Here is a 7,617-nt window from a genome sequence, read left to right as displayed (position 1 = left end):
ATCCTGTGAAAAGAAATATATTGTTGCTGCAGAAGCCAATAGAGAGAGTTTTTCTGTTTAAGCTTTCATAAGTTAGTATAACCCGCTTTTACCAAACATTGAAAAAAACTGAAACCTGCTTATTTTACCTTTGTCCTCTGTGAAGTTTATCTTAAATTTTAAGTGAGTAGATGGACTTCAGAATGTTGAAAAAATATTTTAAGCAGCAATGAATTACATCAGAAGTAAGGATGTCTGTTTTGGGCCAGAATCTATACTGTGAATTAAATGGGATCTACACTCAATGGGTGGAGGAATTAGATCTGTATTTTATGATCAAATGAAAATCAATGGGTTTGCATTGCTTAGAAATTTTAGGATCTTTTTAGGACAATATATAATATTGTCCTAAATTTATACTTGAAAATTTTGTAAGTGTTTTAAAAACCCTACTTGTGGATGTTAGATAGTTACAGACTGGAAAAGTATTTAACATGTCTTTCCATAATCTAAACCAGTAAGCTGGGGTAACCTGAAGGTTTCTAAAATGTTGCTTCTGTTTTTAGGTGACCATTATTAGGAAAGTATTTAAAACCCACTTTAAATATTTTAAATTATTTGAATCATATATATCCCCTTGTTAGGCAGGGTTTGTTGTTCAGTCAATAGGTTGTTTTCCAGTTATCTTAATCCTATTCTAAATGGGATTTATGTGCAAGAGAAGAAATGGACCAGCTGTCATTTTGTCTGCCTGGTAAGCCTGCCTTACCAGCAGGAGTATCCATGGAGTAAAGGTTAGAGCAGTGAATCTGAACAGCTGTGTTTTCAGCCTACAGAATTCTTAGAACAAATTTTCTCAGAACCTGCTTGCCAGGAACATATCCAGAGGAAACTATCTACCTATTCTGCAACTTTAAGAAAAAGTTTCTTTTTCTTTTGGTAGAATAGATTGCTTGAGTGATACAGAAAATGTTTGTGTATCATATAATGAGTCATACAGGTTGGATTTTTTTGGCTTCACTTATTTCTTTGTTTGTTTCCCTTTTGCACTGTGTGCCTCATTTAGGAATAATAATGCAAATTTGCAGCACAAGGTGAGAGAGTTCCATTGTGAAGTCTTACAGAAAAGGGGGTGAAATTTAGAAGAATGCAATATCATGAACCAAAATCTAGAAGCAGCATAGAAGCACTTTCACAGCTGAAAATGCAAGTTCTGTTGTTCATTTCTGGAGCAATGTCTGAGTCCTGAAATGGTCTTCAGAACTGTACTGTCTTTCCTTGGTTATACTCTGCATACAATATCAGCCTCAGTTCTACTCTTGCTCATTGTACTGGGATTTCTTTTGAAACAAACAGCTAGCCTAAGGCACAGTGAGATACAGATTATTGTGGTAGCAAACTATTGCCTCTGAGAAGAAACACTGCATTAAAGGTAAGGAGAAAGAAGCTCTCACTTTTTCAAAAAGTGAGTTTGAAGTTAATGGAGTTGATTAGATGGTTGTTGATTGAAAAACTAGCCTACACTTTCTGGAAAGAGTGGTTACTGAGTTCATGAATTCACATTTTGTTCATCTTAACTAGTTTGATAATTTTGCTTTGTGATGAGCTGCATTTGGTAAATGTGCTTGAAACACGAAAATAGTGTTTTGCACTCAGTACAAAAAGGAATTCTACATTCTCACAGAGAGCAAATATACTGCCCCTATGCATTTGTCTACATGTAGCCTTGACTCTGACAGCAGGAATAGGGAGGAGATAAATTTCATTGAAGGTCTCAATAGAAATGTTTACTGCAGCCATCCTGTCAATTGGCCCAAAAGTCTGTTATCGAGGGTGCCTCAGCTGATTGAGAGACAGTCTCTTCTCCAGCTAGAGCCACAGTTTTGCATTTTACAGGTGGAAAAAAACCCAGCAAGAAATAGAAATTTGAAAATCTAAATAAGGCTCACATCCCTCCATGAAATTATACACTTGAAATTATTAAAAATGTATAAATGTTAGGATCTTAGAGAAAGTTTATAGCAAAACAGCTGCCAGCGCTCAGCAGGGATTAAATTTTTCTTTGAAGGCCAATATTGCAGAAGTAATGCCCTACTAGGCAGGTCTTTTAACATAATGAATTTCTTGGGTCCTCTCACTGAAGCAAAACAAAATCCAAATATCTCAGATTTGTACAGTTTTATGAAGCTAAATTCTACCTCATTTACTTGTTTGAGTAGATACACACCCATAATCTCTGGGAGGAAAAGCCTTGGACTATTATGTTTCGGTTGGTACAACTCCCTTCCTGCTGCTATTCATAACTATAAATATATTACTTCTTTAAACTCAAACTAAAAACCCAGCTATTTATCATTATCATCAGGTTTCTTTAACACATTGATTTTTTTATTTTATGCTACATCTGCTGCTCAGGCATCTTTCAATGCTATGGAGAGGTTTTAGAATGCAGCACAGGCTTAAGTGTCCCTTCTGTGGTAGGGGTCTATCTGATGTTGATAAGACACAGTTAAACCCAGCTAAAATTGCTATTGTGCTAAATATGGACCATCCTGCCCCTATTTTCTAAAATCACACAGTGAACTTTGTTGAAGTATACTGATTATTTTTTAATCATTTAACAATGTTTTGTGCAGTGTTTTTCATATTCCCAGACTTGTCTGTTCTTAGTCTTGTGTATTTTATGAACCTCTGGATGTGGGAGGCTTTCCAAACCACCTTTAACACTCTGTTGTGTCTCATCTAAAAATCCCACTTCAGTGAATAGTTTAAGTGTAATTACTGTGGTGATATCAAGTGTGAGACTCTTAATAGAATGTGTTCAGGTGCCCAGATAAATGATAGGACTGTGTTTGTTTTGTGGTGGTTTGGGGAGTTTTTTCAGCCTTTTTGTTTGTTTTGTTTTTAAAATGTAAGCTGAAACAAATTCACGGAATCTGAAATACTCAGAATGGGTGCCTTAAACATCTTGTGGAACGCATTGCTTGCAACCTAGCATTTTCCAACTGCTGCAGATATGCACTTCTAAGAATAGGGCAGAGTTTTAAATCCTAGCCAGCCAACTGTGTGGGGAATTTTTAGCAGGGCTCTGAGAACCATCTTTAGTTATTGCATAGTTTAGTCATGTTTTATTAAGTGAAAACAAACCATTCCACAACCAGGCCAAATCCTGAAAAAAGTAACAAAACCCAAACAGGTACTCTGCTGTCCGTAATAAGGGAACTACATCTCATATTCTTCTGATTCTTATTTTACACAGAGAGCACAATGAGGACAGTTGTGATGTTTGGATCTAAGAGACTTCAGTAGGATGGCAGAGCAAAATTAGGGCCTTGCAGACATATTTTTGTGAACATTTAGTGCCAGGTGTACCAGTGCCACAGTACCAAGTGCAGCTGGTGAAAGTTTTAAAAGTACAGACAATTTGTTCTAGAAGATGAGCTGAAGTAGGAATTCCCGATGAGAAAAGCTCTTTCTGCAGCTGGAGCTGGGGAGGGTGTGGTGTGGAAGAGGCAGGGACAAGACTTGAGCAGGGAGGAGGTGAAGCCATGGAGCAGCCGTGCGGGTGACGTCAGCTGCTCCCTTCTCCCGAGGCATGGGCAGAGCTCCCACGCTGCTCCTTGGAGAAGCTGCCTGGCGAGTCTGTGCCTGCAGCCCTGGAGCTCAGACCTTCTGCAAGATGGGATGAACCTTATCTGATAGCTCCCAGCAGGGCAAAGAGGAGTTACTGCTTTCTCCTCCCACACTTCCAGCCACATTTTCCTGTCACTTCCCTTCATCTGATTGATCTGTGAAGCAATTATATTTGCTAATCTGTCAGGAAAGTAATTAAAAAGAAAACTTGAAAACAAACCTCAATCCCCAAATCCATGAATATCCACTATGTCAGTGAGCTGAATAGGGTCGATAGAACTCTAATTCTGATCAGGAGACAAGCAGCAAGAGAAGAAAGATGTAGGAAATGTGACTTGTGGCAGCAGAGAGAGCTCAGCCTCTGTCACCTTGCAGCCCTCAGGCTTACCTTACTCAGTGGTCCAGGGACCATGAGAGAACTCATGTTGACACATATGATAAGCATGTATGCTTAGCTATTTATCTGAAGCTTGAAACTGCTGTGAAAACATGATGACTTCAGACTCTGGCAATCCTCCCTGTGCTTCCAGATATTAAGTATCCCCCGCTGTGGGTGGGCAAAAAATATCCCACATACAATTTGTTTTGCGTAAGCCTTTCCAAGTATTAATGGAAAAAAAGAAACATGATAAGATTATGTAAAACTTTATTGTTAGCAGAGGTGATAAGATTGTTTATGTCAGATGATGAGTGTTGCAAATTCAGGCCTAGTTTCTTCAGCCTGTCGTTTTCTGCTGAGGAGTTTGTTATTTGGAAGCAGTGACTGAGGAAAAACTCTCAGCTTGTCAGTCCCTCAGACTGTTAATGTCAGCTGTCCCCTGCTCGGTGCCAGTGCCAGGGAGGTCACCTCAATAACACGGGGCTCTGGCAGCTGCCGCCGGCTGTGCCAGGCGGGGCAGCCGAGCAGCTGAACCTGAGGAGTCATCCGCATGCCTCTGACAGTATGTCACCAACTCTTCTTTTTCAACAGATTCAAATATTTCACTGCTGCTTCACACAGCACTGTACGTTTACTTAACCCTTTACCTTAGAGTGGTGATTATTAACTAGGAGCAAAAAATGTGGTATGGTTCAGTTTCCTTATTTTTTGTGGAAGTTTTTTTTTGATTGTCAGGATTTCAGACCTGTTTCATAGCTACATTTTCTAATCAGAAAGATATTATTGTCCTTATTTTCACCTGAATCTGATGTGGATCCTCTTAGTGATATTCTGCTCTTTGCTTGGTATTTGCTCATGGTGAAATTTTGTAAGTTTGAACAGCTCTGTGGAGCTGACGGAAGACATCCTGCTTCTGTTTCTGATATTCTGCTCTTTGCTTGGTATTTGCTCATGGTGAAATTTTGTAAGAAGTTTGAACAGCTCTGTGGAGCTGAAGGAAGACATCCTGCTTCTGTTTCTATGTACCATATTCCCACAGGTAATGTGGCTGTCTGCTCATTGAATCTGCTCACTAAGCTGGCTGAGAACTAACCAAGCTAAAAGGTGGTTATTGCTATGCTGATGAGTCAGATCATTGCCCAGGGAAGCTTGATGAGAGCCAAAATGGTACTCATTGTGGTAAAGAGAGAGTTGTGGTACTCATTGTGGTAAAGAGTGAGGATAGAAGGTGAAACTGTGGCTACTGGAAAATGCAAAGGAGCAGGAAAGAGCAGTGGAAGAGAAGGGACAAGTGGGAAGAAAGAGATGGTGGTAAACTGTTAGATAAAATAAGTTGTTAAATGTAAATTTACCTTTACAGACTATGTAACACAATGTGTGGAATCTTTCTTTTTTTCCTTTTCTTCTCCCCTGGAGGTGAATAGGCCTTTGAAACACTTTCGTCAGATCAAAGGCTAATATCTTATTAGCATTCACTAATGCAAAGAATGATGGGGTTGTATGAAAGAATATTTTGGGGACTATAAAGTTATTTTCTAGTCATATCTTCTTAAGATGTGAATGGGCTCTTGGGCTCTTTACCCAGTGACTTAAGGAGAGCCAAGCTAATCTGCATGTGATGGCACTGCTTCATTAGATATAATTTCTGAAGAGTGTCTTTGCAAATTTCTCTGCAGCCTGGCAAGTAGGACCTGTAGTTGGTTTGGAGATCCATTATGGTCTTTACTGATTTCTCACTGTCCAAATGTACTTGGAGACTGATGGCCTGCAAAGGCTGGAGTTAAATACTATTTTAATAACCTATTTCAGCATGATATTTGAAAATTTGGAAATGCCACTGTGTATAGCCTGTAGGTGAAATGACGATTTGAAAAGGGTTTGGTGCATTGTGTTAATCTGGAGAAGGGGCTTGGCAGGTAATTTCTCATTTCACTGACTATTATAATAGCCTGCTGCCAAATGGATCTGGCTGCACTGTCAGACATACAGCTGATGCAGTTACAAGACATTAAGAAACCTGTTCTTGGGGTTTGAATCGGAAATTTAATCCACATTTCAGAGCTGTGGAAATGTCCTGTACTGGCGCTAATGGGGTTTTCCAGGGCTGATCTTACGCTGCAGCTGCGTGCTACCATATGCAAATTAGCAATTAGAATTGGCAATGCTGGTAGTGGAATGGGTCTCTTTGGTGGCTCCCACTAGGGGCTTCAAAGTAAGTCTTCCTCTAAATCCTTATTCCTTTGACTGCAGCCTTTTTCCTTAATTGCCTTACTATTATGATACCTTCAGCAGAACTGACTGCAGTACCTCAGGTCCTGGCTGGTCCTGCAATACCTCTGGCTTGCACTTTCTCCAAATTTATAATGCCTGCTTTCCAAAAAAACCTTGTGAGAGCCTCAACTCTTCCACCTCCTCCTACTCCAGCTAGACATTATCCTAATCCTCAGTCTTTCTCCTGTCCTATATTAATCCCATAAACCCTGAGCAAATCTGCCTACCTCTGCCAGTATTTGATGAAGAAGGTCCAGGGGACAGCTCCCGGTGTGCACTGTCTGCACTGATAGGCTGTATAAAACTGACCACAGCTTGAATCTCCCCACTTAATTGTCCCTAACAAGCAGTTATGAAATCCACAGAGCAGCTCTAAGTGCTCATAACATATTTTGAAAATGTTTTTTTTACATACTGGTCCTTTTGGTTTTGTTATGTATAATGCTTGTTGTATAGAACTGTCTTTGAGTTCGTGAAGTTTAAAGGCCAGTTGTGAAAACAACATGCATAATACAAGAAGTGGTGTATAGGTCAGACTTTGAAAGATCATGAGCATGACTCAAGCATGTAGGATTCTGTCCTGGTTACATAGAGATTTCAATCAGAAAAAACATCCTGACTGTTGATTTTTCTTGTTTCTCTTGCAGAAAATTACTTTAAATTCTCTAATTAACTACTTTTTCCTTGAATTTACTTATTCACTTGTGATTTTCTAATTCTTGGAGGTAAAAATCTATCTGTAGTAGAGCTTGTCAAAAACATTTTATACAGAAGGCTAGAAGGTGACACAAACTCTCCTGTGATAAAACAACATCTCGGAATTCTTTTTCTCTTCCATTTCCATGCCCACAACACCCTCTTCCCCCCTTTAATGTTATTTGCATCCTGTCAACAAATTCTAAAATAGTTAGATCCCACAATCTATTTTCCTACATTATCATTTTAGTTGTATTTTCTAAATCTAGTTTTGACTTTAATTTCCTTATTTTTCTTGACCATTTGATTTGTTAGCCAACAAACTTTTGCCTGATTTGCAGGAACACTCCTAGCTACTGAGAACAATGTCTAATCTCTCTAATGTTCAGATTATTATCTAGATACTCTCAGCTTCAGAAACAAATGTGGGATAGGAATTGGTTAAATGTTTTGGATTGTACGGCTTTGATTATTTAATTATTTTGTCACTTAATCATTCAAAATAATTGGATCCTCCTGGGCAATAGAAATGTTTACAATAATTTATGTACAAGGTGCTCTCTCTTTCCATGTGTGTGTGAGATCATGAATAAAGTTTCAGATCTATCATGCCTTCTGGAACTATAGGCTAAATTAGTAGAATGCCTGGGTTAGTTTCA

The 7,617-nt window shown here is 38.9% G+C and overlaps 1 protein-coding gene across 3 annotated transcripts in view; it reads left to right on the top strand.

Moving 5' to 3' along the window:
• PLPPR5 (phospholipid phosphatase related 5) overlaps positions 1–7,617 on the top strand; it is a 196,277-nt gene that overhangs the window by 4,188 nt on the left and 184,472 nt on the right. Inside the window, exon 1 of one of the 3 annotated variants that reach the window (XM_039718466.1) lies at positions 4,912–5,030. The exons of the other annotated variants lie outside the window; for them this stretch is intronic. The gene's annotated coding sequence lies outside the window, so the exon portion shown is untranslated. Of the gene's footprint in view, positions 1–4,911; positions 5,031–7,617 lie in introns of those variants that run through there. 3 annotated transcript variants of the gene reach the window in all.

The sequence above is a fragment of the Passer montanus genome, unplaced genomic scaffold (genome assembly GCF_014805655.1).
Source record: "Passer montanus isolate IOZ18808 unplaced genomic scaffold, ASM1480565v1 scaffold103, whole genome shotgun sequence".
Lineage (NCBI taxonomy): Eukaryota > Metazoa > Chordata > Aves > Passeriformes > Passeridae > Passer > Passer montanus.
The sequence above is the reverse complement of the archived record's forward strand: the minus strand, read 5'-3'. Positions and strand labels throughout refer to the sequence as shown.